Source organism: Hoplias malabaricus, chromosome 16 (assembly GCF_029633855.1).
Source record: "Hoplias malabaricus isolate fHopMal1 chromosome 16, fHopMal1.hap1, whole genome shotgun sequence".
NCBI lineage: Eukaryota > Metazoa > Chordata > Actinopteri > Characiformes > Erythrinidae > Hoplias > Hoplias malabaricus.
In genome coordinates this window covers 13001181-13015752 of record NC_089815.1, presented here as the reverse complement: position 1 = coordinate 13015752, position 14572 = coordinate 13001181, and the positions used below count along the sequence as shown (strand labels likewise).

General features: G+C 37.6%; 1 protein-coding gene across 5 annotated transcripts in view; it reads left to right on the top strand.

Moving 5' to 3' along the window:
• ptprsa (protein tyrosine phosphatase receptor type Sa) overlaps positions 1–14572 on the top strand; it is a 403088-nt gene that overhangs the window by 89616 nt on the left and 298900 nt on the right. Inside the window, exon 1 of one of the 5 annotated variants that reach the window (XM_066647368.1) lies at positions 11600–11970. The exons of the other annotated variants lie outside the window; for them this stretch is intronic. The gene's annotated coding sequence lies outside the window, so the exon portion shown is untranslated. Of the gene's footprint in view, positions 1–11599; positions 11971–14572 lie in introns of those variants that run through there. 5 annotated transcript variants of the gene reach the window in all.

Sequence of the window (14572 nt, the reverse complement as noted above, 5' to 3'; positions counted from 1 at the left end):
GGGAAAGGAAGGTTTCTGTCAAGGGGCTCAGGAGGTGGCATCTCTGCTATTTGCAGACAATTTATTCTTCTGGCTTCCTCGTACGGAGGCCTCCAGAGTTCAATGGAGCAGTTGACAGCTGAAAGTGAAGCAATCGGTATGTGGATCATCACCTCCAAGTCTGAGGTCATGATTATCTCATGAAAACAGGTGGCATGCTACCTTCAGGTAGGTGGTCAGAACCTACCCCAAGTGAAGAAGTTCAGATATCTTGGGCTCTTGTTCACGAGTGATGGGTAAAGGGATTGTGTCGTGGAGCTCAGTGATTAGGGAGGAGCTTGGAGTAGAATCGCTGCTCCTTCAAATTGAGTGCTTCGGGCATTTGATGAGGATGCCTCCTGGATGCCCCCCACTGGAGGTACAACTGGAAAGAGGCCCCGGGGTAGACCCAGTGCACGCTGTAGGGATTATATCTCCTGGCTGGCCTGGGAATGCCTGGAAGTTGTGGGGGACAGAGACGTCTGGGTATTTCTGCTCGCCTTGTTGCCACCTTGACCATGAAATGGATTAGGTAGAAAAGATGATGATGATGATGATGATGATGATGATGACAATTCAGTCAGCTATTTAGAATGACTTATTCTTATGTCACTGCATAGGTTCTTGACAGACTGCATGCCCATATGCTTGATTTTATACACATAGACAATGGAACTGAATATAATACCTCAATTAATTACTTAGGAAGTTTGTCCCAATACTTCTGATGATGTAGTGTTTATGTGTTGTGCTATGTATGGGTATGTGCATACATTCAGTGGTCAGATAAAGTGTGTGTGTGCATGGGGGGGGGGTAGTGGGGACTTATTACAAACCTTTTTACAAAACACCCCTTAACAATACACATTACAGCCATACCAAAATTATCCTCACACCCACACCATATTACTACATATGTGCAGTTCCCTCTTTTGATTAAGAATCCCAAATGAGGTACAAATTAGTTCTTAAAGCTATTAATATGTTCATTCATTCATTCATTCATTCATTCATTATCTGTAACTGCTTATCCAGTTCAGGGTCGCGGTGGGTCCAGAGCCTACTTGGAATCATTGGGCGCAAGGTGGGGCGGGAATACACCCTGGAGGGGGTGCCAGTCCTTCACAGGGCAACACACACACTCACAAACTCACACCTATGGACACTTTTGAGTCGCCAATCCACCTACCAATATGTGTTTTTTGGACTGTGGGAGGAAACCGGAGCACCTGGAAGAAACCCACACAGACACGGAGAGAACACATAAACTCCTCACAGACAGTCACCCGGAGCGGGGCCCCCTATTAATATGTATTATTTGTAAATGAAATGAAAAATATTATGTGCTAATAAATGTGCTAATAAATCCTAAGAATTTATGATTGGTGTTTTTTTTTTTACCAGCTGTATAGAGGAATACATTTCACAGTAATGTGAGAAATGTAATTTGCGCTGTAATATCCATGATTGTGTCATTTGAGTTTGACACACTAAAATCAATGGCAGTAATAAGTGAAGGTTTAGAAATGCTGTGAGCTGTATTAATAAAGCAGGGTGAAAGGGGAGAAGACCTGGGGGTGAAAGAGGGGCTTCAGTCTGCCAGGGCAGGTTAGAGCCGACTGAGGGAACACAGTCCCGCAGTGTGAGCAATTCCTCTTCTCTCACATCCACAGCCACAGCACAGCTACCAATGCCCTGTTTGATTTGTCTCCCATTGTGTAAGCACGGGGATTTGTTACACACATTGTTACAGAGAGAGAGAGAGAGAGAGAGAGAGAGAGTGTGTGTGTCATATTCAAGCGAGAGAGGAAGCACAGTGAGGTGGCAAGTGACTGAGTGGCAGAGAGCGAGAGAGAGAGAGAGAGAGAGAGAGAGAGAGAGAGAGAGAGAGAGGCTATAACTCAGAGTAAAGTTGAAGGCAGTTAAAGTGTACACTTGATTACCTTGATTAAATTCACTGATGTGAAATGCCCCTTCTTCATGTGGAATGTATAATATATTTTTCTCTTAGTCTGAATATTACATCTTTAAAAAGAAGATCTGTACTGCAGTATAGTATGTAGCAGGGTGTTTGTGACTGGCCAGTTGGACAAGCAGACTGTACATAGCTGTTAGCCCTTAGCCTTTAGCTCTACACTTGTGTTCTGTGCTGGGCTTCTGACCCACTGTGTAAACACACCAGGAGAAACTCTCAATAAACCCTACCAAATAAGGCTAACCCACAGGAACAGCACACCACCGTAACACACTATACTGCACACATACAAACACCTCTCCAAGTCTCATGTTTAGTCTCAGCCTATTCTTTCTCTTTTTTTTCTGTCTTAGACTCTCTACTGTCCTCTCATTTTATTTTTTCTCTGATGTGTTACAATAAGAATTGCACTTGATTATTAAAGTTTTTTCAATTTAACTTATAGTGAATAAAGGATGGTTAAAAATCAATCTCTGTATTTCTTTTTCCTCTCTCTCTCTTTGCCCCACCCCTTCTCTCTCTCTCTCTCTCTCTCTCTCTCTTTCTCACACACACACACACACACACACACACACGCACACACACACATTCTCTCCCTCTCAAGCTTACTGTTTCTGTTTCACTTTGTCCACCATTTAATCATTTGTTACTTCTCAAATATTTATATTTTATATTTACAATTTTTCATGACCATGACAAAGAACATGCATCTCCATCTCAAACTCACATCTCACAGGTAACAAACCAACATTCTAAGCCCAATTGCCAAGTCTTCATATGTCTGCCACAAGCTGCTATATATCTGTCAGGCTGGGGTCACTAAGTCTTTATTTGGTCAGGATGTGCCAGCTAAGACCAGCATAGTTATTTTTTCAAAATAGAGCCCAAATTTCACAAGGTGCTTTACTGGTTAAATTATGCAGTCAAACATTCATTCATTTTCTGTAACCACTTATCCAGTTTAGGGTAGCGGTGGGTCCAGAGCCACTGTGTGCAAGGTCGGAACACAACCTGAAGGGGATGCCAGTCCTTGGCAGGGCAACACACACACACATTGACACACACTCATGGACACTGGAGTGGCCAATCCACCTACCAACATGTGTTTTTGGAGGAAACCCATGCAGATATGTGGGGAATATACCAAACTACACACAAACAGTCACCTAGAGTGGGGTTCGAACCCACAAACCCAGGAGACTGGAGCTATGGGACAGCAACACTAGCCATTGTGCCACTGTGCTGTCCTTAATTAAATTGCATTATATTAAATTAATTATTATATAAAATAGTTTTCAATTACAAACAATGTGTTACATGTTTTTTTGCAATGCATTTACTGCTGTTATAATTAATAGATTTAGTGGTTGGGAGTGTTGGTGTGAAATGTTAAATGCTCTCCTGAATTCTAGGTTTCTTTTGAAGTATCTTGATGTTTTCTTTTTTAGTTTGCAGCCAGAGCTCAAGTCTGGCATTGAATCTGGAGCAGGTGAAGCATCTGGTGAAGTCCTTGTTTAGCATGAGATATCAGGAAAATATTATCCGCATATAGCAGGTACCATAAAGCATCACCAGCTCAGTAATGTTGGGATCTACTTTATCCACTCTCATGCAATTTGAGGAAATCAACCACATATTCAAGAGATTAGGTTACAGTGCTTCTCTGGTGCATTCAGAGCTGATGAACACTGGTCCTCTGGATTTCTGGGGGCTGGCATACATTGGTTTACATATTTACACTCTGTCTCTTTACTCTTTGTTTACTTTCTGCTTTTTTTTCTTTCTGTCTTCTCAGCTTCCTGAAATTAGCCCTATTCAGGGATTAGTTTCATGTGGGAAGGTTGGGGTAATGTAATCAAGAACTTGTCAAAAACTTTACTCACTCAGTCCTTCACACAATTGTTAAACTGCTTTATAAACTTATTAATGCTAGTAACTTAATGAGTAGGATACACGTTCATAATAAGTGTGTAGGCTGCTATTGTGCACAAAACGTATGTAGGTGCCAGATCTTACTCTTTCCTTTAGGTCTTGTAGGCTTTACTGTGGTGCGTCTTTCAACTTTTTTGATTGTTTCATACATTACATCACTAAATGCCTCCTCCATTGCTTCCATTCTTGAGATAACCTATTTAAAACTAATTAATCATGGGATATCATAGACTATTTAGCCACATGACCATTCAAAAGGGATATGGGGTTAGCTTGGCTCCTGAAAATTTTCTGAAACTCTGAAATGACTGAAAATGTCTTTTCAGATGAGACTAAAATTACAGAGATATTTAGATAAACAGTTACATTTCTAAGTTAGGCTAGAGAGTAGGGTACAGTGTAGGCTAAGGCATATTTTATGTGTCCAACTGTACCAGTGCTATACTGATGGGGTAGATTTGATGCATAAATTGGCCTTAAGGTTGTGTCTAGTTTCTCTGGCACTGGCCACACACCCAGCTTTATTTATCATGAATTTTGAAGTTCACAACTGTAGATTGTAATTTTGATTTATTCATTCATTCACTCAAGGTCTGTAATGGCTTATCCAGTTCTGCGTTGCAGTGGGTCTCACATTCACTAATACACTCACACTTATGGACAATTTTGAGTAGTCAATCCACCTACCAACGTGGGATTTTGGACTTTAAGAGGAAACAATCCACTGCTCACAGACAGTCATGATGAGCAGGGCTTGAACCCACATTATTTAATATCTCATCTAACATTATTTTTCTATCACTGCTTTTCTTCTCTTCAATCAGAAAGGATTTATATTTGATGTTGGAAGATTTCTGGGAGGATTTAATGTCATTTAGTCAGACATAAGTGAGGTCAGGTGCTGATAAAGGATGAATAGTTCTGGAAAATAGGATGACTTTAACTCATCCTAAGAATATTGAATGGTGCTCCATTAAAAATAATAAAATAAATAAATAAATTTACCTCAACCATTTGCCCATGGCTTTACACACTCTTTTTTTTTTATCATTTTTAACAGATTCTTTTTTGAAACACTAACACTTTTATCTCTCTATTGTGTTGTTTTTTCCTATTACTGTAAATTTAAATTTTTATTTCATTGTTATATTACTTCTTTAGCATTCTAAAACCTTTGTTTATAGTTTTGATAATCCTTTATCCCCCCACAATGTTCTGTTTTTATTTTCATCTCTTTCATTTATTTATTTGATTGTTGTTATGCTTGATAGGTTTCACGCCACTGTAAATGAGAGTTTATGAAAGAAATATGACCTTGAGAAATGTGTTGTGTAAATAAAACATTTATTCTTATTATTATTCTATTACTCTAGAACAGTGAATACATATGACACCTCTTTCCTTGTGTGTGTGTGTGTGTGTGTGTGTGTGTGTGTGTGTGTGTGTGTGTGTGTGTAAGAATTGTAATGAATCCATAATCCCTTCTGAGGCTTTTGTAGATTCTTATCAGGCTTGAGATAAGACAACATGGTTACGCTCTAATGGCTGTCAGTCTGCTTTTCTTCCTGTGTGTGGCTGGGCAAGTTTATTTCCACGGTGGTTCTGTGAGATGAAAGCTGGTGAAATATCTGTCAGAGGATAGAATGCTTTTGAGTGCCGTGTGTTGAAGAGAGGTCCCAAGGGCTCCATAAGAGGCCCCTTCGCAATTCATGCACTTTTCCACTCAAACCACCACATTGAGCCTCCTCCAACTCCAGCCTGACAAAACAGCCGTTAAAGTTTAACTAGACTTCTAAGAGCATCACACTTCAGGCATTTGGCTTTCAAACACATTCAAAAAATGAAAGCTTGTCATTAGTTATATGCAATGCCAAAAAATGTCCCCTAAAGGGAAAAAAATGTGGGCAATGATCTCAAACAGGCAAGTAAAATTGCATCACTATGAAAACTATGGTTTGAAGTATTTTTGCTGTATTGTGGTCTGTATAGAATACTTGAACGTATCTGTAGCTTCTGTGTGACCTTGAATTATTTTCATGTTTATTTCTTAGTAGAAAAGGAATATTATAGTAGGAATATAATAGTAGAATTGGAATATTATTTTGAAATTTGTGTTGGATCCATCCATAATAAAGGAATATTAATGAGGCCTGGTTCTTATACTGTGTAATTAATACATGAATGTACTCATTTGAAATCCTGTTTGGGGACTTTTTGATCTATATGTAACCCCTTCTCTGTACACAGTCAGCAAGACAGGGCCCCAAGTTCTCCTATAATTTGCGCTGAATAAATAATTAGATCTCACTGCCAAATCTATACACACATATGCCTAAATGTGGTTGTAGGCTAGGACCTAGTAACACAAGAAACAAAATAAATATAATTTTTATAAATACTAAATTAAAAAAAGATTCCAAAAGCTGGCAGGCCTGTTAAAAGTTTCATTGGGAAATTTCACTGAGTACTCACAGTCTTTCTCAAAAGAGGTACTATGCTAACAGCGAAGATTGGAACAGGCTGTCCCTAATGTTTTACTTTGGATCTTGAAGCTTGAGACTGAGCTTGGCAGTGATGAGGCTATTCTCCACCAGTGCCAGAGGAACCACAGGCTTTCCCCCTCAGAGTGCAACGAAGTAGTGTCCCTAAACTGGATAGCATTACAGGTGACCAGGAAAGCCAAAAAGGCGGGCACTACAGAACCAGAAATCTATAGTTGGAGGAGTTGGATGTGATCCAACTGTGTTTTCATTGGATTAGACTAAAACTGGCTAATCCCAGTACAACCTAACCCTTACACTAACCCTAACACTAACCTCCCATGAAGAAGGAGTAGGATGTGATCCAACTCCACCCAGTGGATTTCTGGTTCCGCAGTGAGGAGTACTTGCTCATAGGAACCACAAGCCTTCTACTGGAGACTTATGGCACCATCTGCGAAGCAAAACAAATTGTGGTAGGATTACTATACTAAACTAGCTACATAGTTATCTGCGTAATGCACTAACCAGACTATGGCTAATGTGAACTAGTAACGCCACACACATTCTGGAGTGATATGGTCAAAGACCATATAATTTTTAACAAAAACACCTCACGAGAAAACAGTTTCTGATTACTCGCTTGAAGATATTTGGAGACTGAATAAGAGTATTTTTAAATAAACCTTAGTAAAAAAAATTTTTGCCTAGGCTTGCTTTTCTTTCTTTTATTCTCTCTCTCTCTTTCTGTCTCTCTCTTGTTCTCTCCAGCACCACCCCCCAAACAATTAGCAACAAGATTCAGGGAAGACTGGCAACTAGAATACCCAATGAACAGTAAATCAGAAAGTGAGCTCTATGTGTGCTCAAGTGACCAGTACTGATGAGGCAATTAAGGCTTGCAATCAGTTCATCCTCTCAATAAACTCTTCTAAAGAACACATTGATAATCACACACTGTTAACCCAAAATTATCTTTTCGTTTTTACCTACGCAAACTCTGGCTCTACTCTCAGCAATGTACAGCATTATACACACTGGGCTACATATATATGTTAAGTACATATACAGGTGTTCATGTAATGCATTTCTCAGCATTATTTGAACCTCATGACAATATTTTTGATTGTGTCTGATACAGAAACATTTCCCGCTTAGAAAGTAAGGCACTGCAACAAGTAGTGAAGACTGCCCAATGCATCACTTTTCCTGCCTTCTAGAATGTCAGGAATAAATAAACAAAAATACAGACCCTAAACACTCAACTCTCAGCATCTTTTACCACATACATACTGCAGTTTATAAACACTCACTTTACATGCATGGAAACAGTAATCACCCTCCTTATACAAAGGAGACTTAGTTATCAGTGTATGGATATATGTATATAGTCCATAGTTGCTGCTGTAGATTTATTCAGTATATATTGCTATCTATAAAAAAATGTCAAAATATGCAATGAATGATCATTGGATTAGAAACTCCTAACTTGTATCTACACACATTGTCCATTTTATCAGCTCCACCAACCACAAGGAAGTATTTTGTAGCTCTACAGTTACAGATTGTAGTCCAACTGTTTCTCTTCATACTTTCTTCTCCCCATTTTACCCTTTTCTACAATGGTCACAATAGCTTACAAAACCAGTTTGCTTCTGATTTTGAAAACTATTCACATTTAAATAGAAACCTATACAATCAACATTAGTGGAGAAAAAATGAATAATGCAAACATGCAGAGAGTCTCAGTAGATTGAAGCACTGAATCAGTAGAGGAAATAATACATCACATATCCAATTTCAGGATATAGAGTGTTTAAAAGCTTGAGCAGCACTGCTTTGTCTGATCCACTTATAGCATTCCACCACCACATCAGTGTCACTACATTGCACTGAGAATGATCCAATACCCCAATCCTACTTGCTCTGTGGGGGTCCTGACCATTGTAGAACAGGGTAAAATAGGGATAAGAAAGTATGCAGAGAAAAATGTGGAATACCGTCTGCAATTATAGTATTACAAAGTGCTCCTGTTTGGTCAGTGGAACTTATAAAATGGACAATAAGTGTAGATACAAGGTTAGTGTTCCTAATCTAGTGTTCGTTCAGTGTAGATTTTACCAATAGAAAAATATTTATAATGTTCATATATAGGGTTTTGTAAAGATTTTTAATATCTATTTTCATCATCTGTATTAATTATCCATTTACATTACTGTCTTCTGTCCCAGCACCAAATCCTGCAGTAACTGTTTGTTCCTTATTTACCACATCATTATTGATTTTGACTTGTACTGATTTATTTTATGTCAGTACGAACAGATAGCAGTGATAAATTATCATGATAATCATCTATATCTCTCCAGGCCTACACAATAAATAGCTTTAGTTTTCTCTTTCACTGTAGCCCCACACACAAAAGGATGTGCATATCTGCATATTAGACAGCACAAACAATCACACAAGGCACTCTGTATGAAGACTTCCAGTGCACAGTGCTCATTACACAGTTATGGATAACCCATGCCAAAAGGTAAGTGCTCATTTATCATTTCCCTAAAGTCCTCCTGACCACACTCTGCAGCCAGTCTGCTGAAATGTACCATGCTAAGCTTCACTCAGCACCTGGGGACACTGCTGTCGAGCTTTAGATTTATACTCCTGATTACAGCAGGCAAGTGAGAATGAAAGGCACAGGGAAAATCAACATAATCACAGCAGCAGGTATGGGACCATCCTGTTTATAAGCTTCATACTTTTACACTGTTATACATCACAGAGGCTTTTAAAACAAGGCTTGGGAACAAAGGCTGCATCCATAAAGCCAGGGTGGAAGCCAAATGCTACATAGCTGCAGACAGGGACGCTAAAACTCAATGTGGCTAAAGCCGTTGTCCTTTTATGTGGGTTTGTGCCTTTGCTTCAAAAATGTTTATAAAGGAAAGAAGTGTTATACACACACACACACACACACAGAGAGGCCCACAGTGGTATGAATGCATAGGCCAAACTCACCTGTCCTGGTGCTAACTCACCCACTTATGAACATATAGAAGACCTGCTAAATTTATTTTCTATTAGTCTTGGGCTACCTTAAAAACCTGACTTAGTTTCACAGCTTGGTCAAACTAAATTAAAATACATACTTTAAGTGGGCCCTAATAAAGTTGGAATACAGCTCACAACCATTTTCAAATTCTGCAAAAAACTTTTTAATAATTTTTATTGCTAGGTGAATGAAGCCATTTCAGCAATTTCACCTTAAATGGCCCAAACAGAACTTTGTTTTAAGCAAGCTGTTACACTGAAAATAAATAACCGTGATTTACTGAATCAATGAAACCTTGGTCTTCTCAGTCTTAGACACATCTATAATCAATTTTTACACAAAATGAACAATAAAAACCATTCACAATTATATATAAATCGATGCAATCAATATTATTGGAGAGAAAATCCTTTCATTCATTCATTCATTCATTATCTTATCCAGTGCAGGGTCACGGTGGGTCCAGAGCCTACCTGGAATCATTGGGCGCAAGGCGGGAATACACCCTGGAGGGGGCGCCAGTCCTTCACAGGGCAACACACACATACACACACACACACACACACACACACACACACACACATACACACACATTCACTCACACACTCACACCTACTTTGAGTCGCCAGTCCACCTACCAACGTGTGTTTTTTGGACTGTGGGAAGGAACCGGAGCAATGGAGAGAAAATGAAAAATTTAAAAATGGTTTTATAAAGGGTTAATGTTAAATGTATCTACAGAAAATCTCAACAGATTGAAGCACTAAAAACAGTAGAGGAAATAATCCATTGCATATCCACTTTCTTTGGTAATGGTAAAGGAACAAGGGGTTTGAAAACACCAGCAAAATGTGTCAGTTAAGTTTCACAGTGTTGCTTTTCAGCTTGACCCAAATGTCCCAAAGGCTTAACTACAAGCATCAGGCATTCACGGCTTTAAAGATCAAACTTCGCTCTGCCTCCCACTACTTTGACTCTGTGTTTGGAGGAATATTGATCAAACACTGCTCTAGCACTGCACTTAGATTACTCTAAAATCTGTATGTTGAAGGTATAAAACATTAACTCTCTCTGTATGTCTTTTTGACTTTGGATGGGTTTGAATATTGCCTGCTATATGTTTTAATATAGGACATCATTTGTGTTAGAATATTAATAATTATTTAAGAGATAAAACAATAAATTAAAAATGTCTATATGCCAAATATATTTCATTTATTCAGGTAACAAATTTTGATGACACAGTCTAGTTAGTCTAATTGGCCACATTTTTGCCTGTGGACTAATTGTTTCATTCTGTCAAAATTGGGTTTCTAAGTAAAAACTCACTTTGTGCTACAACTAACCTCTACTTATTTTGTAACTTAGATAAATTTGATAGGATTATCTCTCACTTGCAGCAAATTCTAAATATGTTGTTGACCCTAAGCTAGTTTTACAGTCAACAGTTGTGAGAGAAAACCTAAACAAACTGGAATTAGCAAGAAACTAACAGATATAATATTTATAATATATAGAAATAATATTTATAACGCTAATAAAGCTATTTACCTGAACAGTAGGAGAATATTTACTCGAAAACAAACTAACACCCCTGTCCCTCAAAAAATATTAGAATAAAACAAATAGCATAATTACAGTAGATAGTGATATTCTGTGTGTATGTGGTGGTTTAACTCTTCAAATCTCTCCTCATGGCAATCCAGTATTATTTGAGGTTATTATCCAATAGCTTTACCTAGGTTAATAAATATTTCATTATATTAAATCCAGTATACTCTTGATTTAATAAAAACACATGGCTTTTCAAAGCTCACGTTTACTACTTAAAAAAAGTATCTCTCTTTTCGTATTTAAATGTATAGATTATACACACATTTCTTTAAAACATAATATTACGTGTATATATATATATATATATATATATATATATATATATATATATATATATATATATATATGTATGGTTTACTTTAATCTGTTTACCTCCATTTTCTATAGTTGTAAATGACTGTATTAACACTCTAAGCCAAGCCACCTATTGGCTCGCTTACTACGAATTTGAACCAATCATAGAGTAGGATGCGCTTTCCAACCCACCAATCCTTGCGTAGAATATGGGTGGGACTAGAAGTCACACAGGTTTTAGGGGGGCAACAAAGAGAGAAAATGCTCTTCTCTCCACCCCCCAGCAAGAGCTGGGAAAAAAAGCCTGAAGACGTGGAGCCAGAGTGAACATACAAAGCAAGCCAAATTTACAGTTTTATTCCTTGTTTTTGGATAATAAGAAGATTGTTTGCAGTGTTTTAGCGTGGGTTTGCGCATGCCACGGAGAATTCGGTTTTTCACCTACATTCGTGGAAATAGAGGGAGACTTTGCGGCTCTTTTTATAATTTTTCTTCTTCATTTCACATGGATGCAACTTAAAGAAGTTCGGAGAGGATTTTATTTCTTGTTTTTAAACATTTTGACGAATGTAAATTGGAGCCGTGGGCTTGAATAACCGCAGCTTTTGGTAAGTGAGAGATTTATTTGCACTTAAATCTGTTAGCGATTAACGGTACAGGCGTAACTTGGTGCGTTTATTTGATACAAGTGGTAAAAAATAGATAAATAAAAATAAAGAAAGAAACAGAAACCGCGATTAACTTAAAGCAGCCTGAACATTTCGGGATGAAAAGGTAGCTAGCTGAGTGAGTTTAATAGCCCGAGGTAACGTCCGCGTTAATTCAGCCCAGATGTTTTCATGTTTTTTACCAACCTTCCGGAGAATTTTAAGCACCTGGGTCTTTTGTATTGTGTGACAAATAATGGTATTACTTATCAATCAATAATTCAGCCACTCTTTTCACTCATTCATAAAATGACCTTTGTGTCATATACAGTAATTACATTTCCATGCTAAGTAGAATAAAATTACACTTTATTGTAATTGTGTAACTACATGGGCAAACCGAAGAATAAAAAAATAAAAAAATACAATAGTATTTCAAAACAATAGTCAAACTTTCATAGTAAACTAAATAATAGTTATAATAAATTTGTAAATAGTAATTACAGTAACATTATTTTAAGAATCCCACTTCGTGTTTTTTACTTTGTTATCATCCTTGTGTGGTGTTTTTTGCTTTTATGTATACAACTAATTCAGTCAACACTATGGCTGAGCAATTCTGCTTTGAAACCGTAAATAATAAACAAAGTCTCCAACAGCCAAGGATTCATACGTCATAAATTTAAGAAACCAATCCAGTTTCATTATAGCCAAATATAGCCAGTCTTACACTGTTGCACTGAAAAATCAAATATACACAATTTCCCCTTTATTTCAAAAATACTATATTAGCCAAGACATGCTAAGTGGCCAATGTTGGCATCTTTACATTTACACTCCATCAATGTGGATAATATATCGAACGAGAAATTCAAGTCTGAATAGCAAATCTATGTAAAGTTAGTGAAAAGCAAAAGAAGAAGAATGTCATAATAAATGAGCTACATCTAGGATAAAGTAATGTATATTTGATTACATATACAGTTCAGCCGTAATAATATGACCATTTCCTTGTTTCTACATTCACTGTCCACCTTCTCTGCTCCACTGACTACACAGGAGAACTTTGTAGTCACTTTGTAATCTGTTGCAGTGCATACTTTCACTCTGGTCTCCAATGGTCAGGACCCACACAAACAGGTATGATTTCTGTGACATGTCATTCTCAGCACTGCAGTGACACTGAAGTTTTGGTGGTGTGTTCAGGCAAAACATATCTGATTGGATTGAATAATTTATAATGTCTGATCACTGTCAGATTCTGATGGATTTTAAGTGGAAAGGAATTTGTCTAAGCTAAATTAAATGGTGGTGCCCAGTCTTTGTTTTTGTGGGTTGAACTAAACAAACACACATCTGTGGTTAGATTTTGCTTTATGGGGTTTTTCAGTTAGAGAAGGGATTTGGGTTAAACTATGTGGTTTCTGACATTGTAACAGAGAAAACACCTCAATTGTTTTGTTTATTTCTGTCCATTATTTAAAACAATGGAAATTAAATACTCAACATTTAAAAGATGACTGTTTTTTGATGACTGTTGTCTGACTTTTACATATTTTTGGATATGTTTTCTTGAGTCCCTCCATTTGCCACTGTGTTTTAAAGGAGATGATCAAAAGAAGGACTCTTAAGAAAGGTATCAGGGCATGGTGTCAACATAAATATTCACCCAGGAGTAAGAGAAGGGTGCCTTTTCCCCCCTTTTCCTTCTAAACTATGCAGATCCGGATTGTGTTGTCTGTTCTGTGATGCTTATTCAGGTGTGTTAGTATTTGTGACAGCTTTGTTTTTGGTAACAACTTGTTTTCACACTGGTTTTGCTAATGTAACAGAGATTTTATTTTTTTATATATTTATTTTTTTTTATCTAATATTAGTTGAACCAATGAGGTCTGTGCTGTGTATTTCTTTTTTCCTTACGTTTCTCATGTGCCCATTTCACACATGAACTCCAGAGAATTTCTAGGAAAAACTCCAGATTATTGGGTCTGGAGATATTCCGGCACAGTCGTTCATACATGCAGCTAACAGCAGGGTATTTTCTGCACAGGCCTGCTCTTGCAGCAGGAAATGAAATATGTGATTTAGGCGTGACGCACAACGCTTGCACAGCGCATGCAGGAGAAACTCCGGAACATTTCTCACGCCTTTCTCACATCTACTGATTCGGACTTTACCAGGAACATTAACTAGAGCTTGAGGAGGATAATGTCTGGGACGAATAGGTGATTGCGTTCACACATACAGCTCCTCCTGGTAAACTCCGGAACATTTCTGGATTACTGTGCATGTGTGAAAGGGACAATGCATACAACTTGGGAAAGTTTGAGACATTTATAGAACACACAGAATACTGGTACTGTATGGATACTATCTAAGTGTTGTCTAGGTAGTAAATGCAAATGTCAAAACTGATTCAATAAAACAGAAAAAACCCTCTGTTGACATTTTTAAGGATCCTGTTTGTATTTTCATCCAAGTACAACTTGTCACATTATTCACATGTCTAAAATTGATGACCATTTTCTTAGTTTATTCAAGGTTAAGCTTCAAGAATTATTTT